This window comes from Schistocerca gregaria, chromosome 1 (assembly GCF_023897955.1).
Source record: "Schistocerca gregaria isolate iqSchGreg1 chromosome 1, iqSchGreg1.2, whole genome shotgun sequence".
NCBI classification, from domain to species: domain Eukaryota; kingdom Metazoa; phylum Arthropoda; class Insecta; order Orthoptera; family Acrididae; genus Schistocerca; species Schistocerca gregaria.
In genome coordinates, this window is record NC_064920.1 from 1098369644 (window position 1) to 1098395560 (window position 25917).

The following is a 25917-nucleotide window of genomic DNA, read 5'->3' on the forward strand; positions in this document are numbered from 1 at the left end:
GCCTGGGATAGCGCGTGTGGCGCGGCGCAGCACAGCGCCCATTTCTGTAACTTCGAAGGTTCAAATGGGACCGCGCAAATTGCGACGCGACGCGACTGGGACGCGACTCGCGCCTGCACCAGGTCGCGAGCCGTTGTGGTTGTGTCACAGTTTCTCGCGCAGTTTCTCACTGCGAAGGGGTGAGGCGGGATGCGGTACGGCAGTCCTGCCATATGCTCACTTCGGCATGGCGCGTAATGGCAGCGGAAGTGTTGCCCATCCGAAAAATAACACTAGTTTTTCGTTTTTCGCCGTTTAAACCCTCCATCTCTTTCCGTTAGTACATAATAGTTTTCAGTTACTGTATACCTTTTTGTTTTGTTTATTCTTTTGTCAAGAACAATGCACAATTCAATAACTGGTTAGCCATTAGCCACTGGAACTATATCTCCTGCCTCCACAATGTTTCCAGATCGTAAGAAGGGACAGATGATTCATCGTGAGGGTACTGAATAAGGAATATTATAAACTCATGTGCTATAGAAGCAAGGCAGGAAAGAATAACAAGGTTATGTACTCGTTGCCTGTTATGCCGACGTATCTCTACGATCTGTTACAAAATGTGGGAAAGGCTTAATTTCTCCAGGTATGGCTCCTTTGTGCTCCTGGTAAAAAGTGTCCGAGGTATGAAGTACAAATGTTTCAATATCATTAATTGGATATGGATAGAATAAGAGACATTATACAACGTACATGTGGACATCACATTCCCACTGCAAGCTAGAAACAGTAGAGAATCGTTCACGAATAACGATGTTTTAATCGGCTCGTCGTGACGAGAAAAAGTATTTCAGTGGTTGCATGTACACTATCAGCATTAATAAACTAATTATAGAACAGACTACACAAATGAAGTAGTGGTCGGTATTATTCTGAAAGTATGAGTATCCTGAAAGACTGTGCTTATCTGATATATTTAATTTGTTGAAATGTATTGCTGACAAAGGCAGATCTACTTTCACGACAATGTTTTTCGAACGACATGAACTCTTCCTCTCGAAAAACACACTTGGCTAGCATCCGCATTCCTGTCGCGCGCATATTCTCAGCTGCTGCAGCTCTGACCATTGTGTTGTGTCACGTATGTTTACTTTTCTCAGTAACAATTATTATTTTCGTGAACCATGCATTGTAGGTGAATAACCAGCATCTGGCATATGCGTGCCATTCCACCTGAAAAGTACACTCATCATTATTTTAATACTGCTCGGAAAGAAATACAGTAGAAGAAGAATGGGTAGCTTTGAGGGATGAAATAGTGAAGATAGCAGAGGATCAAATAGGTAAAAAGACGAGGGCTAGTAGAAACCCTTGGGTAACAGAAGAGATACTGAATTTAACTGATGAAAGGAGAAAATATAAAAATGCAGTAAATGAAGCAGGCAAAAAGGAATACAAACATCTCAAAAATGAGATCAACACGAAGTGCAAAATGGCTAAGCAGGGATGGCTAGAGCACAAATATAAGGAAGTAGAGGCTTATCCCACTAGGGGTAAGATAGATACTGCCTACAGGAAAATTAAAGAGACCTTTGGAAAAAGGAGAACCACTTGCCTGAATATCAAGAGCTTTGATGGAAACCCAGTTCTAAGCAAAGAAGGGAAAGCAGAAAGGGGGAGGAGTATATAGAGGGTCTATACAACGGCGATGTTCTTGAGGACAATATTATGGAAATAGAAGAGGATGTAGATGAAGATGAAATGGGAGATACGATGCTGCGTGAAGAGTTTGACAGAGCACTGAAAGACCTGAGTCGAAACAAGGCCCCGGGAGTAGACAACATTCCATTGGAACTACTGACGGCCTTGGGAGAGCCAGTCCTGACAAAACTTTTCCACCTGGTGAGAAAGATGTATGAAACAGGCGAAATACCCTCAGACTTCAAGAAGAATATAATAATTCCAATCCCAAAGAAAGCAGGTGTTGACAGATGTGAATATTACCGAACCATCAATTTAATAAGTCACAGCTGCAAAATACTAACACGAATTCTTTACAGACGAATGGAAAAACTAGTAGAAGCCGACCTCGGGGAAGATCAGTTTGGATTTCGTAGAAATGTTGGAACACGTGAGGCAATACTGACCCTACGACTTATCTTAGAAGATAGATTAAGGAAAGGCAAACCTACGTTTCTAGCATTTGTAGACTTAGAGAAAGCTTTTGACAATGTTGATTGGAATACTCTCTTTCAAATTCTGAAGGTACATGGGTAAAATACAGGGAGCGAAAGGCTATTTACAATTATTACAGAAAGCAGAATGCAGTCATACGAGTCGAGGGGTATGAAAGGGGCCAGTGGTTGAGAAGGGAGTGAGACACGGTTGTGGCCTCTCCCCGATGTTATTCAATCTGTATATTGAGCAAGCAATAAAAGAAACAAAAGAAAAGTTCGGGGCAGGTCCTAAAATCCACGGAGAAGAAATATAAACTATGAGGTTCGCCGATGACATTGTAATTCTGTCAGGGACAGCAAAGGACTTGGAAGAGCAGTTGAACGGAATGGACAGTGTCTTGAAAGGAGGGTATAAGGTGAACATCAACAAAAGCAAAACGAGGATAATGGAATGTAGTCGAATTTAGTCGGGTGATGCTGAGGGAATCAGATTAGGAAATGAGACACTTAAACTAGTAAAGGAGTTCTGCTATTTGGGGAGCAAAATAACCAATGATGGTCGAAGTAGAGAGGATATAAAATGAAGACTGGCAATGGCAAGGACAGCATTTCTGAAGAAGAAAAAATTTGTTAACATGGAGTATAGATTTAAATGTCAGGAAGTCGTTTCTGGAAGTATTTGTATAGAGTGTAGCTATGTATGAACGTGAAACGTGGAAGATAAATAGTTTACACAAGAAGAGAATAGAAGCTTTGGAAATGTGGTGCTACAGAAGAATGCTGAAGATCAGATGAGTAGATCACATGACCAATGAGGAGGAATTGAATAGAATTGGGGAGAAGAGGAGCGTGTGGCACAACTTGACTAGAAGAAGGGATAGGTTGGTAGGACATGTCTGAGACATCGAGTGATCACCATTTTAGTATTGGAGGGCAGCGTGGAGGGTAAAAATCGTAGAGGGAGATCAAGAGATGAATACACTTAGCAGATTCAGAGGGATGTAGTCTGCAGTAGGCACTGGGAGATGAAGAAGCTTGCACAGGATAGAGTAGCATGGAGAGCTGCATCAAACCAGTCTCAGGACTGAAGTCCACAACAACAACAACAGATGAAAAAAGGGAATAAAATCCTTTCGTAAGTTTCCATTTCACTCGCTCAGTGTTAAAAATACGATGGATTATGGGATTCAACCAACATTCCAACAGAATTGGCGATTTATTTTTGTGTGAATTGTTATCTTTTCTCATTCGAAGAAGCATCACCATTTATGAATAATGGACACATTTCTCTTGTTGACAGGTTTAATTGTACCTCTTTTGCCAAAACACTGCATAATTTGCACTAACTCATTTTTGCAGCAGCTATTGTGACAGAATTCTGAAACTGTGTCTCATTAAACAAGTAATTTGGCGACCAGAGAGCTCAATAGCTTATGAAAAACCTGATTATGTCGGTTTGCGGTAGACTAAGAGAAAAACTTCATGTTTATTTTCATACTATGAAACTCGTGTTTCACTAGCTGTCGACAACTCTTAAACAATTACAGTCATTGACATGAAAAAAAAATTAAATAGCACGTACAACTTCTGATACGTCGTCATAGATAAGAAAGTTCAGTGTGTTTACGAACTGGCAAAGTACTCTCCTACTTGTCTGTCACCATCAGCCGAAATCTCGTTTCGATGTCTTGCGCGGTTTAGGAGATATGAGGGATGGCTGTAAATAATTCATTATCGCGGGCGTGAGATCGGGAGTGAATGCGCTACATATGATCCATTCTCTTGTGATCGGGGACAGATAGAGACCTCCTTCCAAGTCTAAAGAAAAATTCAATACGTTAGCTAAATTTCATACGCAGTAACATATGGTGTATTACGCACCAAACTCTACAAGTAAGGCAAAAATCAAATATTTTCACTCAATAGTTTCCTGTAAAATAGTTTGAGAAAGATTACAGCGTGCGCGTACTACGGTTCTGTCGGCGCTTGCGAAGTATGAGTACGCGTCGCAATATACGCAGTGCCAGAGCGATATGTGAGTAACGTGCGCGTCACGCTACAGTGTCGTGTCTACATCTACATCTACATTTATACTCCGCAAGCCACCCAAAGGTATGTGGCGGAGGGCACTTTACGCACTACTGTCATTACCTCCCTTTCCTGTTCCAGTCGCGTATGGTTCGCAGGAAGAACGACTGCCGGTTAGCCTCCGTGCGCGCTCGAATCTCTCTAATTTTACATTCGTGATCTCCTCGGGAGGTATAAGTAGGGGGAAGCAATATATTCGATACCTCATCCACAAACGCACCCTCTCGAAACCTGGACAGCAAGCTACACCGCGATGCAAAGCGCCTCTCTTGCAGAGTCTGCTACTTGAGTTTGTTAAAACATCTCCGTAACGCTAACACGCTTGCCAAATAACCCTGTGACGAAACGCACCGCTCTTCTTAGGATATTCTCTATCTCCTCCGTCAAGCCGATCTGGTACGGATCCCACACTATGAGGAATACTCAAGTATAGGTCGAACGAGTGTTTTGTAAACCACCTCCTTTGTTGATGGACTACGTTTTCTAAGGACTCTCAACCTGTCACCCGCCTTACCAACAATTAATTTTATATGATCACTCCACTTCAAATCTTTCCGTACGCATAGCCGGCCGGAGTGGCTGAGTCGTTCTAGGCACTACAGTCTGGAACCGCGCGACCGCTCCGGTCGCAGGTTCGAATCCTGTCTTGGGCATGGATATGTGTGATGTCCTTAGGTTAGTTATGTTTAAGTAGTTCTAAGTTTTAGGAGACTGATGACCTCAGAAGCTAAGTCCCATAGTCCTCAGAACCATTTGAACCATTTTTGTTCCGTACGCATACTCCCAGATATTTTGCAGAAGTAACTGCTACCAGCGTATGTTCCGCTATCATATACTCATACAATAAAGGATCCTTCTTTCTACGTATTCGAAACACATTACATTTGTCTAGGTTACGGGCCAGTTGTCACTCCCTGCACCACTTGTCGGCTGCAGATCTTCCTGTATTTCGCTGCAATTTTCTAATGCTGCAACTTCTCTGTATACTACAGCATCATCCGCGAAATGCCGCATGAAACTTCCGATACTATCTACTAGGTCATTTAGATATATTTTGTGAAAAGCAATGGTCCCATAACACTCCCCTGTGGCACGCCAGAGGTTACTTTAACGTCTGTAGACGTCTCTGCATTGAGAACAACCTGCTGTGTTCTGTTTGCTAAAAACTCTTCAATCCAACCACACAGCTGGTCTGATATTCCGTAGGCTCTTACTATATCAGGCGACAGTGAGGAACTGTATCGAACGCCTTCCGGAAGTCGTGCTATACGCGTTTCAATTTGCACTTAGCCTTAATCTTCCAGTAAGTTTCAAGGATCGTCTACATTACAGCGTACTACGGACCATGATTTCTTTTATCAAGCAAAAATTTTAACCCTATACAGGACAGACTACATCTACATACACACTCCGCAATCCACCATACGGTGCGTGGCGGAGGGTACCTTGTACCACAACTAGCATCTTCTCTCCCTGTTCCACACCCAAACAGAACGGAGGAAAAATGACTGCCTATATGCCTCAGTACGAGCCCTAATCTCTCTTATCTTATCTTTGTGGTCTTTCCGCGAAATGTAAGTTGGCGGCAGTAAAATTGTACTGCAGTCACCCTCAAATGCTGGTTCTGTAAATTTCCTCAGTAGCGATTCACGAAAAGAACTCCTCCTTTCCTCTAGAGACTCCCACCCGAGTTCCTGAAGCATTTCCGTAACACTCGCGTGATGATCAAACCTACCAGTAACAAATCTAGCAGCCCGTCTCTGAATTGCTTCTATGTCCTCCCTTAATCCGACCTGATAGGCATCCCAAACGCTCGAGCAGTACTCAAGAATAGGTCGTATTAGTGTGTTATAAGCGGTCTCCCTTACAGATGAACCACATCTTCCCAAAATTCTACCAATGAACCGGAGACGACTATCCGCCTTCCCCACAACTGCCATTACATGCTTGTCGCACTTCATATCGCTCTGCAATGTTACGCCCAAATATTTAATCGACGTGACTGTGTCAAGCACTACACTACTAATGGAATATTCAAACATTACGGGATTCTTTTTCCTATTCATCTGCATTAATTTACATTTATCTATATTTAGAGTTAGCTGCCATTTTTACACCAATCGCAAATCCTGTCCAAGTCATCTTGTATCCTCCTACAGTCACTCAACGACGACACCTTCCCGTACACCACAGCATCACCAGCAAACAGCCGCACATTGCTATCCACCCTATCCAAAAGATCATTTATGTAGATATAAAACAACAGCGGACCTACCACACTTCCCTGCGGCACTCCAGATGATACCCTCACCTCCGATGAACACTCACCTTCGAGGACAACGTACTTGGTTCTATTACTTAAGAAGTTTGCGAGCCACTCACATATTTAGGAACCAATCCCATATGCTCGTACCTTAGTTAGGAGTCTGCAGTGGGGCACCGAGTCAATCGCTTTCGGGAAGTCAAGGAGTATGGCATCCCATCCATGGTTCGCAAGATATCATGTGAAAAAAGGGCGCGTTGCGTTTCACAGGAGCGATGCTTTCTAAAGCCGTGCTGATGCATGGACAGCAACTTCTCTGTCTCAAGGAAATTCATTATATTCGAACTGAGAATATGTTCGAGAATCCTGCAACAAACCGATGTTGAGGATATTGCTCTGTAATTTTGAGGATCCGTCCTTCTATCCTTCTTATATACAGGCGTCACCTGCGCTTTTTTCCAGTCGCTCGGGACTTTACGTTATGCAAGAGATTCGCTATAAATGCAAGCTAAGTAAGGAGCCAATGCAGTAGAATTTATTTATTTTCAACCCATTCAGCAGTTTCACAACCCCAGGGATGTCTATCACTATGTCCTCCATACGGGAATCTGTGCGAGACTCAAACGGCGGTATGTTTGTACGATCCTCCTGCGTGAAAGATTTTTCAAATGCTAAATTTAAAATTTCAGCTTTCGTTTTGCTGTCTTCCGTTGCCGGGCCAGACTGATCAGTGAGTGACTGGATGGAAGCCTTCGACCCGCTTACTGATTTTAGACTAGTTGGAGATTTGTATCAAACCAGTCATTGGACTAAAGACCACAGAAGCAACGACGTATCTCATTACACCAAGTATTCTAAAAGATGTTCAACATTTGACCTAATGTTTCACGGAACGAAGCCACCAGTTTCCTGTGGCCTTCGTGTAAAAAGTGAGGGGCGTAGGGGTTTAATGTTCTGTCGACTACGAGGTCAGTAAGGATCCCGGCGTGAGCCGGTGTCGGGTATGGTTGGGGTAAGGAACCGGGCGGTGGGATTTCAGAGGAACCTCACCGGCGTTCGCATTAAGCGACGTAAGGGAACGGCGGCCTTGCTGGAGGCAGGACCGGCGAGACGGTGAAAGCAGAGAGCAGATGCGTGGCGGCTACCGGCTGTTGGGCAGGTGGAGAAAGTGGAACGCAGCGCAGTCAGCAGTCTGCAGGGGACGCGAAACACGCTGCACGCACCACTCTGCCAGCCAGACCTGACGCAGCACCGCTCACGCAATCTGGCGCCCCTGCTGTACGCACACGTGTGTTTGTGGTCAACACGGAGTAGGCCGGTATTACACTATCAAATATCTTCGTCAAAGATATTTGATGGTGTAATAGGAACTTTGTCAAATGACGTCCAATATTTGATCAAATCTAGGGCCTCGCTGTAGATTTGATCAAAGAAATCGCTTGTCTTCTGTTCACTGCAATGTGACATGTTATCACATGGAGCGCTAGCATCGCTGCGGCGTTCTGTCGTCTGTAGTGTTGTTATAAATATTGCCGGTAAATACAATGGGTGTGTGCCGACAACTACAAAATTAATAGTGATGTATGAAGCTGATGAGGCGCTTTACAACGTGAGGCACCCTGAATGCAAAAATAGATTAAGAAGATTGGAGACCTGACCTGACCTAACCTAACCCAAACCTCTCCTGTAGCAAGGAATCGAGTGTTACAGTGAGCCTGTCTTCTGAAGATGTAGCAGTTCTTAAGCGAATATTGTGCTTTGTGATATGAGGATACACTTCACTGAGCACATACAGAAATGTATGCTCATTCATTCTTAAGTAATTGATCTACGACTTGACGTCTTCCACTGTAAGCTCACGTAACAAGTTTTGTTGAATGCTTTTATCGTGTCGTCGTAAAACCCACGGCTTCACCCAGATTATATTAGTTTTTCGTTCCATAGATCCGTGCTGAGGAGATCCTCGTGGATGTGGAACATGTCAATTTTTTAAGCTGAAGTAACAATACTAATAGTATGAATAAATACAATAAATAATTTGTTTCTATTAAAAATTTCGTCAATGGAGTAGAAGGAGTTGGCCACTAGTAAGTCTTTCAGGCTCCTTGTAAGCTGATCTTTATTTGTAACAAAAATTTTTATATTTGCTGGCAAATTATTGAAGATGAGTGTTCCTGAGTTGTGGACCCCTTTTTGAACTAAAGTAAGTGCTTTTAACTCCTTGTGCAGATCTTTTTTGTTCCTGGTATTGTATGTATGAACTGAGTTGTTTGTTGAAAAAAGAGATATATTATTTAGGACAAATTTAATTAAGGAGTAAATATACTGAGAAGCAGTAGTTAGTATGCCCAGTTCTTTGAAGGGGTTTCAGCAGGACGTCCGTGAATTTACTCATCATCATCACCATCATCATCATTTAAGACTGATTATGCCTTTCAGCGTTCAGTCTGGAGCATAGCCCCCTTATAAAATTCCTCCATGATCCCCTATTCAGTGCTAAAATTGGTGCCTCTTCTGATGTTAAACCTATTACTTCAAAATCATTCTTAACCGAATCCAGGTACCTTCTCCTTGGTCTGCCCCGACTCCTCCTACCCTCTACTGCTGAACCCACGAGTCTCTTGGGTAACCTTGCTTCTCCCATGCGTGTAACATGACTCCACCATCTAAACCTGTTTGCCTGACTGCTACATCTATAGAGTTCATTCCCAGTTTTTCTTTGATTTCCTCATTGTGGACACCCTCCTGCCATTGTTCCCATCTACTAGTACCTGCAATCATCCTAGCTACTTTCATATCCGTAACCTCAACCTTATTGATAAGGTAACCTGAATCCACCCAGCTTTCGCTCCCATACAACAAAGTTGGTCGAAAGATTGAACTGGGCACGTGCACTGATAACTTAGTCTTGGTACTGACTTCCTTCTTGCAGAAGAGAGTAGATCGTAGCTGAGCGCTCACTTCATTAGCTTTGCTACACCTCGCTTCCAGTTCTTTCACTATGTTGCCATCCTGTGAGAATATGCATCCTAAGTACTTGAAACTGTCCACCTGTTCTAACTTTGTTCCTCCTATTTGGCACTCATTCCGTTTATACTTCTTTCCCACGGACATTACTTTCGTTTTGGAGATGCTAATCTTCATACCATAGTCCTTACATTTCTGATCTAGCTCTGAGATATTACTTTGCAAACTTTCAATCGAATCTGCCATCACAACTAAGTCATCTGCATATGCAAGACTGCTTATTTTGTGTTCACATATCTTAATCTCACCCAGCCAGTCTATTGTTTTCAACATATTATCCATAAATAATATGAACAACAGTGGAGACAGGTTGTAGCCTTGTCTTACCCCTGAAACTATTCTGAACCATGAACTCAATTTACCATCAACTCTAACTGCTGCCTGACTATCCATGTAAAGACCTTTAATTGCTTGCAAAAGTTTGCCACCTATTCCATAATCTCGTAGAACAGATAACAACTTCCTCCTAGGGACCCGGTCATATGCCTTTTCTAGATCTATAAAGCATAGATACAGTTCCCTGTTCCACTCATAACACTTCTCCATTATTTGCCGTAAACTAAAGATCTGGTCCTGACAACCTCTAAGAGGCCTAAACCCACACTGATTTTCATCCAATTGGTCCTCAACTAATACTCGCACTTTCCTTTCAACAATACCTGAGAAGATTTCACCCACAACGCTGATTAAAGAGATACCTCTGTAGTTGTTACAATCTTTTCTGTTTCCATGTTTAAAGATTGGTGTGATTACTGCTTTTGTCCAGTCTGATGGAACCTGTCCCGACTCCCAGGCCATTTCAATTATCCTGTGTAGCCATTTAAGACCTAACGTTCCACTGTATTTGATGAGTTCCGACTTAATTTCATTCACCCCAGCTGCTTTATTGCACTGCAATCTATTGACTATTTTCTCCACTTTCTCAAATGTGATCCTGTTTCCATCATCATTGCTATCCCCTTCTACTGAATTTACTCCACAAATAAAACGTTTTACACGCTTTTGGACTCTCAAAACTTTTGTTTGACTTGAAGATTTACCCCAAAATATTATACCATATGACGTTATGAAATGAAAGTAGGCAAAGTATGTAAGCTTTTTGATTTTTATGTTGGCTATGTCTGCTAACACTCGAACTACAAATACAGATTTCTTAAGGCGTTTCTGCAGTTCTGTGGTGTGCTCCTTCCAGCTGAATTTATTATCAAGTTGTCATTCCAGGAATTTAAGACTGCCAACCTCGTATGTATGGTTCCTTTTTTCCCCCCACTTCTCTTCCGCATGTGCACACAATGAAATTGCGATACGTGCAACTGCTGCGGTTAATAACAAATTGATGTCAGCCATCTTGAACTTTGACGAAAAAACTGATAACAGTGTAATACACCTTCTATCGCTACGTCAAAGATCTTTGTCAAATATATTTGACGGAATATTTGATCACATCTTTGATCAAATCTTTGACAAAGAAATTTGATAGTGTAATACCGACCTTAACCTTCTGCCCACAAGGTGGATTGCAAGGACGGCAACAACCAGGGCTGTTGGAATCCCACGGGCTCCAACTAGAAGGATACACTTAACTGAGCTACATCGCACATGCCCGTTAATGGCGATAGGACGTCAAGCGGGCCGACTTGGAGCAGGAGAGGCACCACAGGACATTTTAATTTCCACTGTCTATACTTTTGCAAATAAAGTCATTAAACTTTAACAGTATGACCAGGAAGAACTCAGGATTCATACTCATAGCAGTGGAAGCTCAAAAACGTAACAAAACACTTTTTTTAACATGTGAAATTTCATCATTTTTTTTCACTTACTTCTGGCTGCATTTGTCGCTATAGGTACACTTTTACATCTACATCTACATCTACATCCGTACTCCGCAAGCCACCGGACGGTGTGTGGCGGAGGGTACCCTGAGTACCTCTATCGGTTCTCCCTTCTATTCCAGACTCGTATTGTACGTGGAAAGAAGGATTGTCGGTATGCTTCTGTGTGGGCTCTAATCTCTCTGATTTTATCCTCATGGTCTCTTCGCGAGATATACGTAGGAGGGAGCAATATACTGCTTGACTCTTCGGTGAAGGTATGTTCTCGAAACTTTAACAAAAGCCCGTACCGAGCTACTGAGCGTCTCTCCTGCAGAGTCTTCCACTGGAGTTTATCTATCATCTCCGTAACGCTTTCGCAATTACTAAATGATCCTGTAACGAAGCGCGCTGCTCTCCGTTGGATCTTCTCTATCTCTTCTATCAACCCTACCTGGTGCGGATCCCACACTGCTGAGCAGTATTCAAGCATTGGGCGAACAAGCGTACTGTAACCTACTTCCTTTGTTGTCGGATTGCATTTCCTTAGGATTCTTCCAATGAATCTCAGTCTGGCATCTGCTTTACCGACGATCAACTTTATATGATCATTCCATTTTAAATCACTCCTAATGCGTACTCCCAGATAATTTATGGAATTAACTGCTTCCAGTTGCTGACCTGCTATTTTGTAGCTAAATGATAAGGGACCTATCTTTCTATGTATTCGCATCCCATTACACTTCGCTACATTGAGATTCAATTGCCATTCCGTGCACCATGCGTCAATTCGCTGCAGATCCTCCTGCATTTCAGTACAATTTTCCATTGTTGCAACCTCTCGATACACCACAGCATCATCTGCAAAAAGCCTCAGTGAACTTCCGATGTCATCCACCAGGTCATTTATGTATATTGCGAACAGCAACGGTCCCATGACACTCCCCTGCGGCACACCTGAAATCACTCTTACTTCGGAAGTCTTCTCTCCATTGAGAATGACGTGCTGCGTTCTGTTATCTAGGAACTCCTCAATCCAATCACACAATTGATCTGATAGTCCGTATGCTCTTACTTTGTTCATTAAACGACTGTGGGGAACTGTGTCAAACGCCTTGCGGAAGTCAAGAAACACGGCATCTACCTGTGAACCCGTGTCTAAGGCCCTCTGAGTCTCGTGGACGAATAGCGCGAGCTGTGTTTCACACGATCGTCTTTTTCGAAACCCATGCTGATTCCTACAGAATAGATTTCTAGTCTCCAGAAAAGACATTATACTCGAACATAATACGTGTTCCAAAATTCTACAACTGATCGACGTTAGAGATATAGGTCTATAGTTCTGCACATCTGTTCGACGTCCCTTCTTGAGAACGGGGATGACCTGTGCCCTTTTCCAATCCTTTGGAACGCTTCGCTCTTCTAGAGACCTACGGTACACCGCTGCAAGAAGGGGGGCAAGTTCCTTCGCGTACTCTGTGTAAAATCGAACTGGTATCCCATCAGGACCAGCGGCCTTTCCTCTTTTGAGCGATTTTAATTGTTTCTCTATCCCTCTGTCGTCTACTTCGATATCTACCATTTTGTCAACTGTGCGACAATCTAGAGAAGGAAGCACAGTGCAGTCTTCCTCTGTGAAACAGCTTTGGAAGAAGACATTTAGTAATTCGGCCTTTAGTCTGTCATCCTCTGTTTCAGTACCATTTTGGTCACAGAGTGTCTGGACATTTTGTTTTGATCCACCTACCGCTTTGACATAGGACCAAAATTTCTTAGGATTTTCTGCCAAGTAAGAGAGATTCTTCGATGACTTTTGCACAGCATACAAACAATAGTTACAGGTGTATGAAACTCTAGAAGTTATTTAATTTACGAAAAAATGAATGAACTGTTACAGTTTAAACTTATGTTTAGAAAAAACTCAGGTTTTATAGTTAATTATCTCAATTTTTTCCACAGTTTTTTAATAGTTTTGGAAAATTCTAAAAAAAGGTGTTTTGCTACGTTTTTGAACTTCCACTGCGATGAGTGTGAGTCCTCAATCCTTCATGGTCATGGTGACAAAGTTTTATGAATTTATTTGTAAAAGTATAGACAGTAGAAATTAAAATGTCGTGTTGTGACTCTCCTGCTCCAAGTCGACCCGTTTGACGTCCTACCCCCCTTAAGGCAAACAGGGCGGGCGGCTGGTTCCCCACCCCACCTTGTGGCCAGAGCGTTAAGCGCGCAGGGACTGACTTTGTTACCTGAGGTCACAAGCTCGAACGAGGTAGAAAAAATGAAATGATCGTATGGCATTGTTGGCCGGGAGGCCCCACGCGGCGGAGTTTTCCTTAGTTGACGCCACTTCGGCAATTTGCGGCTCATAGATGACGGACACACAACATTCAGTCCCCTGCCGGGAATAGAACCCGGGTAGGCGGGAGCGCTACCGCTACGCTACGGAGGCAAACGAGATTTACAATCTTCGGAGGGTTCCATTATTTCTGTAAGAGACGCATAACTCCGTTCAAAAAATCACTGTTTGGATATGGTTATCGTTATGTCTGGAAGTATGTTTACAAATTCTACACTGTGCCGTATTAGGTCATTTGGTTGTCTACATTACCGGTAGCATGAATTGCTTTTGTACAGTTTGCCAAATGCAGGCTGTATTGATTTCCAGCAGCAGTATCTGTGACACAAAAATTAAGCCTCAACAGATATTACTGTACGTAAATTAGCGCAGACACACACACACACACACACACACACACACACACACACACACACACACCTAGCTTCCTCATTCCTCTTTATTTCTCTGTGCAGTACAGTAATCAATACATATTATGAAAATGGATACATTTATTTTCTTTAATCGGTTATTTTATTTTTTATGTTTTCCTTCTTCCTCTTCCAGAAGTTTTTCGTCCTCTCGGAATGTTCTAACTTCCGTTTGTCTGTCCACTTTTTACCAGGTTGTTGCGTTGTTCTTCGCTCGAACTTCACATTCATGATTTTACTCCGGCACTTGTTGCAGTCTTTGAGATTTTCTATGATAATAGGTTGCACGTCCCACTGGACCTCCTTTAGCCACTCCGTGCTACATTTACTCTTTGTTATGATGTCGAGTAGTTTTGTTTCTGTTCTGGTGTTCTCCATCCTGTAGACGTGGGTGTAGAACTTTACTCGGCGTTTCCTGATTTCTTCGGTTATGGTGTTAGTCTTTTGATAGACTTCGCTCTGAGGTCTCTTCATCCAAATGCCGGTTTTGTTGATTGCTCCGTAAATCTTCGTAAGAATTTTTCGTTCCCGTTTTTCTATTTCCCTAATTTTAGAGTGACCGCCAATTACCATTCGTATGTTGCTTCTGGAACAATCACAATTTTGTATTGTCTCAATTTTGCGTCTGTCGAAATGCATTTTTTGTTGTAGTAGCCCATGTTAATTTATAACCTTTTGCAGGTTTCTGATCCTTTGTTCATTGGCGATTCTGTTTAGACGTGATGACTGTATAATTTCGCCAAGATATTTAAAGTGGCTGACTTGTGGGATGTTACCATGTTTCGTGATTAGCAGGGGACTTATTTTCTGCCCGTCTTTCCATATACTGGGTTGTTTCATACAAAATTTGCAGTCCAGTTTTCTGTGCAATTTCATGTAGTTTTTCAACTGCGTGAACCGTTCCGGCCTGTCGTTTGTGATAATCGCTATATCGTCCTCGAAGGCAAGGCATTTGACTTTAGTACGGTTTTCTTTTCTGATACCATTTTGGACACCTTTTACATGAGGTTCCCATTCTCTGATGATCTTTTCTAGAACAATACTGAAAAGCATCGGGGATAGTAAGTCCCCCTGCCGTACTCCCGTTCTAATTTCGAAGGGTTTATGATGAACATTTTGCATTTCTCACTTTTATGTTTTCGTTTTCTTTAAGGGTAAAGAGAAAAGGTGAAGCGGTAGCCCAGCATAGAGCCTGTGCCTACCGTCATGTATTTTTGATTTTCAGATGTTAAAAAACATAAGTTGTTTTGTCCTGTTCCTCAGTAGCAAGAAGGACTTGCTCTCTGCTAATGAACGAAGGGAGACGTAATCGGAGGTAGCCATTTTGGGCTATGTGAGTAAGTGAAAAGTCTGTATTTTCTATGTGCATCGAAGAGAAGAATATAGTATTATTTTACTAACTGAAAGATTGTATGAGTTATTATTCCAAGGAGTACTGTAATAAGAAGAACTGAAGCCCAGCTGTGTACTTCGGAGAGATCACGAAGATCCGATTAAAGCAACATGGACACGGTCAAGATTTTGTAGGTGGATACGGCGATCGGTCATAGCATTTTTAATTGGCAAGCAAAAATATACAGAGGGAAAATGAGTATTGATCATGCAGAACCAACATGAACTAATAAGAATTCATTTGCAAGCATAGCCCAGCTTATTGTGCTTGTCCGAGTGCCAAAAAATTAATCTCATTAATTCCGTATATCTAAAAAGCCGCACCCTCTATTTTCCATTATTTATTATATTTTTATTATATTATGGGTTCCGATACCTCACCCATGAATTTCACTTTGGAAGTTGTTCTTGTAAGCGCCTGTTCTTCTACGGTTTTTAAAGAGGGTTTCGCGGTCTATTGAGTCATAAGCTTTCCTATAACCGATGCATGTAATTGATGTATTCCTGTATTTTCTCATTCATTTTCTCATTTGCGGTGTCGTCTTTAGGCTCCAGATCTGTTCCGCACATGATCGCCTTTTTTCTGAATCCGCCCTGGTATTCACCAAGCAGTGGATTCGCCTGTGGTTCTGTTCTGTTTAGAAATCCTTTGGAGAGGATTTTGTACGCCACTGGGAGCAAGGAGACTCCTCTATAGTTGTTGATGTTGGTCTTATCACCCTTTCTATGTAACGGGCGGATCAGAGCGCGTTTCCAGTCTCTGGTATTTCCTCCGCTCCCATAGGTCTGAGATTAGCTGATGAAGTTTCTGTGTCAGTGTGGGATCGTTCAATTTCGAGAGTTCTGCAAGAATCCCATCTTCTTCTGGTGCTTTTTTGTTCTTGAGATGCTTGATTATCGCTGTAATTTCTGCGAAATCTGGGGTTTTGAGTCCGGGTGCGTGAATACTGGGGGCGTGAAGTCAAGATTTTCCTGTGTTGGTTCGCACGCAGTTAAGAAGGGAGCAGAAATATTGGGCTAATGTTTTGCAGTTGCTTTTTGAGTTGGTCTCCAACAAGCCTTCAGGTTTTTTGAAGCACCGACTGGGTGCTTGGTATCCCTGTAGGTTTTCTCTAAACGTCTTGTAGAAATTCCTTGTATTATTTTTGTTAAAATCCTGTTGGATTTCGTGTATTCTATTGTTGTCATGTCCTCGCTTTTCTTTTCGAATCACCTTTACAATCTGTTTTCGAGTTCTAAGAAAGTTGTCTCTGTTTTCATAGGTTTTGTGGCTGTTGATTTTTTTCCAGGCTGTTATTCGGTTGTCTATTGCCTGATCGCAGACTGTGTTCCACCAGCTGTGTTCTCTGGTGCGAGAGGGTTGTCCTAGTTTCATGGATTCCTGAATTTTCCTTGTTAGTTTCTTCCTGTCTGTCGATTTTTTCTGATTAATTTGTTAGATGATTTGTGCTTTGTTGAGTTTCAGGTATTCCGGATCTGGCTTCACGCTTTTGGGTGGATATTTTTTCCTTCTATTGTGTTGAAAATTTGTCTTTATTTGTAAGAGATGATGGTTTGATTCAAAAGCGCCTTTGCGAGATCTGACTTTTAGAATTTCTTTCGTATTTTCCTTGGAAATCGCGAACGTGATCAATTTGGTATTCGCCCTGCCTCAGACTGGGCGATCTCCATGTGTTTAGCTCGTGTGTACGTTTTAGAAATTGGGTGCTCATAACTTTAACTTCGTGCAGAAGTTAATTAATTTCTCACCGATTTGTTGGTACGTTTGTGTTTGCTATAAGGGCCTGTTATATCTCTAAATTTTCTCTCTTTTCCTAGCTGTGCTTTAAAATCGCCCAAAAGGATTTTCTCAGGGTGCCTTGGTATTTTGTTGGTTTCTTCTTCCAGAGTTTCCCAGAAATTATCCACGGCTTCAGGATCAGTTTTGTTATGTTGATTTGTGAGGGCATGTGCATTGATTCGTGTGTAAGCTTTATTAGCTGAATTTACTGACAGTAATGAGATTCTTTCTTTCGGAGAGGTGAAGTCGATCACTGAGTCGAGTGTTGAGTTGCGTACGTCGAATCCGGTACCAAGGAGTGGTAGTTTGTCGAATTTTTCTAGGGTGTTGGTGAGATCTTTTAATCTGCCTGTTTTGGTAAAAGTATTCGTATTAATTGTGCCAATAAAATTCTTATGTTTAGTCTTGAGAGTGTTAAAGAGTTCTTGAGGAGCTCCTATTCCTTCCCGCATGTTGTCCCTGATTCCCCAGAATCCGATGATCAGGTGAATCCAGTCTACCGACTGTGCCTAGGTTTGTGATTCAATGATCGTCTTTTCCATCATGCGTTCAAGTTGAATTTCACTCTTTGTGGTGATCTCGACTGAGAGATCACATGTGTACAACTCGATTTTTGAGTTCGAGAAGACTTTAGTGGAGCCGCCTCAACTAGAGGAACAGACGTTGACCAGTGACCGTCGGATCCCCAACAGACGCCAGTGGGTTTGTGATGTCTGTTAGTTTTTGGTCCGCCCTGGGTATTTCATTTCCCCAGTACCACCTACATCTAGGAGGTTTTCCCCTATCCGGCACCGGGGTTGTTAGTACCCCCATCGGGCGCGTCCCTGGGTGGAGGATAGGGGAAAGCCTCCCTCACCGTTTTTGTTGGTACGTTTGTGTTTGCTATAGGGGCCTGTTATATCTCTGAATTTTCTCTTTTTTCCTAGCTGTGCGTTAAAGTCGTCCAATAGGCTTTTTTCATGGTGCCTTGGTATTTTGTTGGTTTCTTCTTCCAGAGTTTCGCTGTTCATATATATATATATATATATATATATATATATATATATATATATATATATATATATATATATGTGTGTGTGTGTGTGTGTTCCACATCCCCTCATAAGCCATTGGACCGATTTCAACAAAATTTGATACACGTATCACTTACTGACTGGAAAGAAACGTTGTGGAGCTAAGAAACACCTACATGCCAATGAGGTTGAGGTGGAGCTGAAAATGCCGTGTATCAAACGCCGCGCGAACACCCATACTTAAGTCATCCGTTATTTGAAAATGGGAGCACTTAGTGACTTGCAGCAAACTCGACACATCATTCCAAACCTTCACGAAACTTTTTCTCGCTGATACGCCCCAAAAGTGATGAGAGGAACAAAGTTTTTCGCTTACTACGTTTTCGCTGTTCAAGCAGTGAAACTGTCACATGAGGCATGACTGTATTCGCGACACATTTTGCAGACTGTCGCAACCGTTACTACTGGATGAAACTGCAAAATTATATCACTGTAAAGCACATTGTTCAGGAAATAAACATTGAGGTGAGTGAAAATGAAACTGCAAGGAGAAATTCGCTAGAGATACAAGTGAAATATGTGTACAGACAACTGGGAAATATGTTAAATATACATGAAATGTGCTTTGACTTCTGCATATGCAGGCAAAGCCCATGGTTGACCAGCTCTTACTAAACCACTGGAACTATTTTAGCCAAATTTGGTATATGTTTGAGTTATGATCTGTAAAGAAATAGTGTAGGGGGGTAAGAACCATTAGCCTTCTGCTGAGGTGAACGTGATAACGTGGAGAGAGGAGGAGGAGGAGGAGATGGGAAAAGAAAAGGAGGGGGGGGGGGGAGAAGGAGATGGAAAAATATACGGAGGAGGGGGAGATGGAACTAGAGGAAGGTTTGGAGATGGACAGAGATGGAAGTGGAAAAGGGACATAGAAGTGATGAGCAAATGGTTAGAGAGATTGGGAGGGGGGGGGGGGGGAGAGGAGGTGGCGATGGACAGAGAGTGGGAGAGGAGGAGATGGGCAGAGAGAGGGGGGGAGGGGGGTGCAGGAGGTGATAGGGAGGGGGTTGGAGGAGGTGGACAGAGAGGGGATGAAGGAAGGGACTTGCAAAAGCAATGTCATCAGTATCACACACTTAGATTCCTGTCAGCAGTTTAAAACAGCCAGCTTCTTTTAGTTGTGTACTGTTCATATCTACGGTCAGTTCTTCTCAGGGAAATAAATGCTTAAGATATGAACATTGCTTTCAAATTGCGGAAAAGTACCACACGAATAATAACGAAAAATAGTAATCAGGCTTATTGTAAAGATCTGCTGGGATTTTAACTGCGCCATATGATACGTGTACCAATCTGCTATGGACATCAAAGATAACCCACATAATTGTTGCACAACATCTCTGACCATAATATCGAACAAAAGACTGAACTTATGATTACAGAGGAAGAATAAATATTAAACTCAAAAGAATAAATATTAAACTCAAAACACCATTTTCTACAGAGGAATAAAACTGTACTATAAACGGCGTGAAATATTAAAGATGTTTTTAAAACAAACTCATTTAAAACGGCTATTAAAAAGTACTTGTTAAGCAATACATTCTATACAGTCAAAGACTGCGTAGATAACCCGCAGAAGGGTTTTGGTAGGACATCTGCAGTCAGTTGCACAGGAACGTTTAGGTACCCCGTTATCTGTATGAAATAAAATACACTATTACAGATATATGTTTACATGAAAACACATGCTATTATTAATTGCACATTTACCTGATAGTTAATCCAATCACCGCCATTGTCGATTACAGATTGCCATCTTAGACCTCTCTCCGGCAAATCAACCACGCTTCCAACCTCTTAATATCGTTTGACCCTCTTCACAACGAATGGCTTTGACTTTATAAGAATTTTAGAAGCAGCTCCATATGAAAGCATTGGTCCCTTTGGATGATTTACGAGGAATACTGCCTCGTGACGCTTAAGATATTTTGCACTCATTTTAAACTGCAACCGACAAAACAAAACACTCAACTCTCGCACTGCTTATCTGTACACTGTGCAAAAGCGCATTGATAACAGATTCGAGACCAATATCAGAGTGTCGCTGCGGACGTTACGTTTAAAATTATGGCGTACACTCTCCTGTGGAGCTGACTGTAGCATAAGTAATTAATACGAGGCGTGTTTTTTTAAGTAAGTACCGTTTTGAAATTAATAAAAGACGTGCTAAGATATCTCAATAATTTTATTTTTACATGAAAGCCTGTCCCTTAATCTACTTTTCTCCATAATTTTCGTCAATATTGAGGCACCTTTTTACCAGTTTTTGAATACCCTCCTCATAGAAGTCTGCCACCTGACTTGTTAACCACTGCATCACCACTCTTTTGACTTCGTCATCGTCTTGAAGACGCTGACCGTCCAGGTCTTTCTTCAAGTGCAGGAACAAATGGCAGTCACTGGGCGCATGATCGGGGCTGTACGGAGGATGATCTAGAGTTTCCCATCGAAAAGATGTGAGGAGATCTTTGGTCTGATTCGCCACACGCGGACGGACATTGTCTCGCAGCAAAACGATGCCCTTGCTCAACTTCCATGGACTGTTGCTTTGATTCCGGTTTGGCGTAGGCCACCCATTTTTCATCGCCCGTAACAATTTGGCTTAAGAAATCATCACCGTCGTTGTGGTACCGCTCAAGGAAAGTCAATGCACTGTCTAAACGTTTGGTTTTGTGCACATCCGTCAACATTTTCGGTACCCAACGTGCGCTCAATTTTCGGTAATTCAAGTGCTCGGTCACAGTGCCATACAAAACACTACGAGAAACATGAGGAAAGTCATCCCGCAAGGAGGAAACCGTAAAGCGTCTGTTTTCTCTCACCTTATTGTCCACTTCCTGCACCAAACTTTCATTAACGACCGAAGGACGCCTACTCCGTTGTTCATCATGCACATTTGAGCGGCCATCTTTAAATGCTCTCACCCACTTTCTTACCATTCCATCACTCATAATGTTTTCTCCGTAAACTACTCAGATCTCACGATGAATATCGATCTCTTTTAGGCCTTTAGCACTAAGAAATCTTATAACAGCCCGTAATTCACAGTCGGCGGGACTCGCGATTATCGGAGGCATCTTAAACACTCAGTACACAACGTAAACAAAGAAGAATCAGACTGTAATGGCGTCAGTGCGTAGATTAAGGTACAGGCTTTCATGAAAAACTAAAATATTGAGATATCTTAGCACATCTTTTTTTTTAATTTCAAAAGGGTACTTACTTAAAACACACGCCTCATAACTAAAGTCTGTGTCTTTTCACAACACACTTTCGCACCATAATGCTTTTTTTTTTAATTTTCCAGAAAATTTTATCGCAAACCTCTGCAACGGATAATACTAACATCTTACCCTGTTTATTAGTTCAACATCTCAGTCATTATGGGAGCGATGCTGCTTCCGTCTTTCAGACAAGCAAATGGGATGGTGTAATACATAAAATAGAAACCGAACATCGTCGTCATGGTTCTGCCGCCAGTTGACAGATTGTGAAGTGTTCCACATTTACATAGATGCTCTGCAAATCACATTTAAGTGCTTCGCAGGGGGTTCATCGAACCACCTTCACAGTTCTCTATTATTGCAATCTCGAATAGCGTGCGGAGAGAACGCATACCTATATCTTTCCGTACGAGCTCCGATTTTCCTTATTTTATCGCGGTGATCGTTTCTCCCTATGTAGGTCGGTGTCAACAAAATAGTTTTTCATCCGGAGGAGAAAGTTGGTGATTGGAATTTTGTGAGAAGATTCCGTTGCAACGAGAAACGCCTTTCTTTTAATGATGTCAAGCCCAAATCCTAAATCATTTCTGTGACACTTTCTCCATTATTTCGCGATAACACAAAACGTGCTGCCCTTCTTTGAACTTTTTCGATGTATTCCGTCAGTCCTAATCGGTAAGGACCCCCCACCGCGAAAAGACGACGGACAAGCGTCGTTTAGGCAGTCTCCTTAGTAGATATGTTACGTTTTCTAAGTGTCCTGCCAATAAAACGCAGTCTGTGGTTAAGCTTCCCCACAACATTTTCTATGCGTTCCTTCCAATTTAATTTTTCCTAATTGTATTTAGTTTAATTTACGGCCTTTAGCTTTGACTGATTTATTGTTTAACCGAAGTTTAACAAATTCCTATTAGCACTAATGTGGATGACCTCACACTTTTCGTTATTTAGGGTCAACTGCCACTTTTCGCACCATTCAGATATATTTTCTAAATCGTATTGCAATTTGTTTGATCATCTTATTAGTCGATGAACGACAGCGTCATCTGCAAACAACCAAAGACACCTGTTCAGTTTGTCTCCCAAATCGTTTATATAGATAAGGAACAGCAAAGGGCCTATAACAGTACCTTGGGGAACGCCAAAAATCACTTCCGGTTTACTCGATGACATTCCGTCAGTTGCTGTCAACTGTGACCTCCCTGACAGGAAATCACAAATCCAGTCACATAACTGAGACGATATTCCCCAAGCACGCAATTTCACACAAGCCGCTTATCTAGTAGTGTCAAAAGCCTTCAGGAAATCCAGAAATACGGAATCGATCGGAAATCTTTTGTCAATAGCACTAGACACTTCACGCGAATAAAGAACTAGTTGTGTTTCACAAGAACGATGTTTTCTAAACCCATGTTGACTGTGTGTCAGTAGAACGTTTTCTTCGAGGCAATTCATAATGTTTGAACACAATATTTGTTCCAAAATCCTACTGCATGTCGTATAAGGTGTCAGGCAAATCCAACACCTTCCATGAAAACCCTGACATGATAAGAAAATCCAGTAGTATGTCACATAGCTCCGAATAAATCGTGACATTAAATTAACCATAGTAATACGAGTAACTAGTGAGCAAATGGAATACCACAGACTAACACAAGAATGCCTAAATGCATGTCGCACCTTCCCACAGTGAGACAGACGCAGTTCCGAGGGGAGAAGCGAGAACGGAAGCTGAGAGCAGAACCGTGTTAAGCTAGAAGGCCCTACGATAAGGGACGGACTGGACACCCACGTCGCCAGCTAACCACTAGGGCAACACCACCCGCAAGTTTTAGCGTGAGACTTTTTTGCGTCTCTGTTACGTCAAGGACCACCCCCCCCCCCCCCCCCAGCCCATGTTAAAAGCTAGAGCCCTCCAGAAGAACAGTATAGATCTTGCGATAACGCTAAAAGGACCACACCAGCTGCAAGTTTTAGCGTGAGACTTTTTCGTGTCTCTGTTACGTTGCAAACTTTAAAAACATTGCCCACCACGAAAAGTATAACGTTTCTCATTGGATAGACAGAATTTTTGGAGGCGGAACTTAAGGTTAACATTGAGACCCTTAGTGGCCAGATGAAAACACAGCCAGATAGTTTTTTTTTTAACCGACTTCGGTAAATGGTAGTAAGGAGAAGTTAGGAGAGGTAAGTTAGTTCTGAGACGACGAGCTGGATGGCTGCTGCTCCGGCTGCTGCCGCCCTAACGCTGCTCAAACACCGACAAGGTAATGAACGCACGAGAGGCCGCATTTTTGAGCGCATAAGGCTTCACTCAGAACTGCTGAAGTCTCATCTGTTACACCCCCTTTGTTGCGTAATACTAGTGTCGATCGTAAGTTAAAGCTCATGGTGTTCACATTTGCCACTTGAAGTAAAAATCTGAAACTCGATGATTTCTCTGTTATATAATTATTGAGAAGCCACATCAGCCACTATAATTTACGACAAGTTAGATAAGTAATTAAAGATAATTGAGGGTCACTGTAGACCATTTTGATAGTTTTCTCTTTTGTGAAACTTAATTTAAACCTAGATTATAGATGTGATATGGCATAGGTCATCCTTCGATTCATTGTAGAACTTGGAAACCCATTCAGGGAATATTCGTTCACATTTTAGTTGAACGCAGTTGGTTTTTACCATCCTGTATTAAAACATTTCCTTTTACCAATAGTGCAATTTATAAACGATGTTTTGTGAGTAGAATAAAATTTCCAGTGCTAAACGTAACTGCTTTTTCGACGTTATTTTACCAGCTAACTAGAAATAGGAAAGCCTTGAACCCCTTCCACTAAATTTATTTAGTATTAAGATTCTTTTACAGGGAGTGCAGTGGAGCTGACGCTGAGATCATTAAGTATTTGATTATGTCATCGCTAGTCTCACTGAACTCTTCTGAATTCTACATGTCATATGTGGTCTGGCGTCTCCTTACCAGCAACAGGTCCCAGGTTCAAACAAGTCAATTCCCTAAAAAAACACACTCAGAGTGTCGTTGCGCGAAAGTGGTAGGGAGACTCGATATAGAACAAACAGACACCACCATGAATGTTTAGAAAATGGCGACCCTGCCAGGATGGTAAAATACCATGATTGAAGATCGACCACATGCCTAACTAGGTCAGAAAAATATCCTGCTGAAAAATTTTCGTAGTAAAATTTTTTTTCTAAAGTTATGCATAGTCGAAACCAGTAGTTGCAGCCATAGATAGTAAGAAAGTATTCAATAGAGACATTCTAGCAGAAACAATAGCATAATTAAGTTATGAATTTTAATACTGGTAGAATTAAGTTTTCTCTCCAATGCAAGCGCACAGGTGGCGGATACATCGTTGACAATTTGGTTCTGACCCAACAAGTATGTGAAAGGTTTGTCAAGTCGTGTGAACAAAAAGTTTATGAAACGCATGAGATCCTATGAGCGCATGTAGACGCGAAGTAGGGCGCGTGAATTGCTTTTAAAACATAAAATAAGGGATTCGGAAAGATTAGCAATGGCAGATCGAGACCTTGACCGAATTGAGGTAGAGACCCAGCATGAAAATGGACAGAGAATAGAGGACAGTACAACAGACGATGCAGTATCGCGAGAAATAGGACAGATAACGCACCATAACGAGGATAATGTACGCCAAGGCACAGAAAACCTACGTCAGCATACGACAGAGGAGCAGGAAAGTAATGAGACAGGCGATGAGGATTCTAACTTGCGTCTTGAATACGTAGAACCCATAGTACAAGTAATCAGAGCTCCCTCACCACAGAGTACAAGGAATGCGAGCAGAAACGTGTCACCGCACAGTTCAATGCAATCGCTTGCAAACCAGCAACTGGGCGAAAACACAGAGCGTAGGACGTCGGAAGAAAACGCAATAGGACCCACCAATCTGGCAGAATTATTACAATTAATGACGGAAACCATGACAAAACAAAATAAAGAAATTGCGAACCAAATTAAAATTCAGAACGCAGAAATGACAAAACAAAATGCAGAAACCACGAGACAAATGCGTGCGATTAAAGAACAAAACAAAAAAAAATTCAGTTACACCTAAGTCATATTGAAGAAGAGGCAAAAGAATCTCAAGAAGTGATGGGAAACTTAATAACAGGTCACAATTAATTGAGAACAGACACTGACAAGGTACAAGCGGGCGTACAAACATTGCGTAATGACATTCAGGACGAGATCAAAACATTACGTAACAACACCCACGGAGAAGTCAAGAAAGTAGAGAAACAGATAAACGAAATTACTTGACAAGCAGCAGGTACAGCGGGTGAGATTG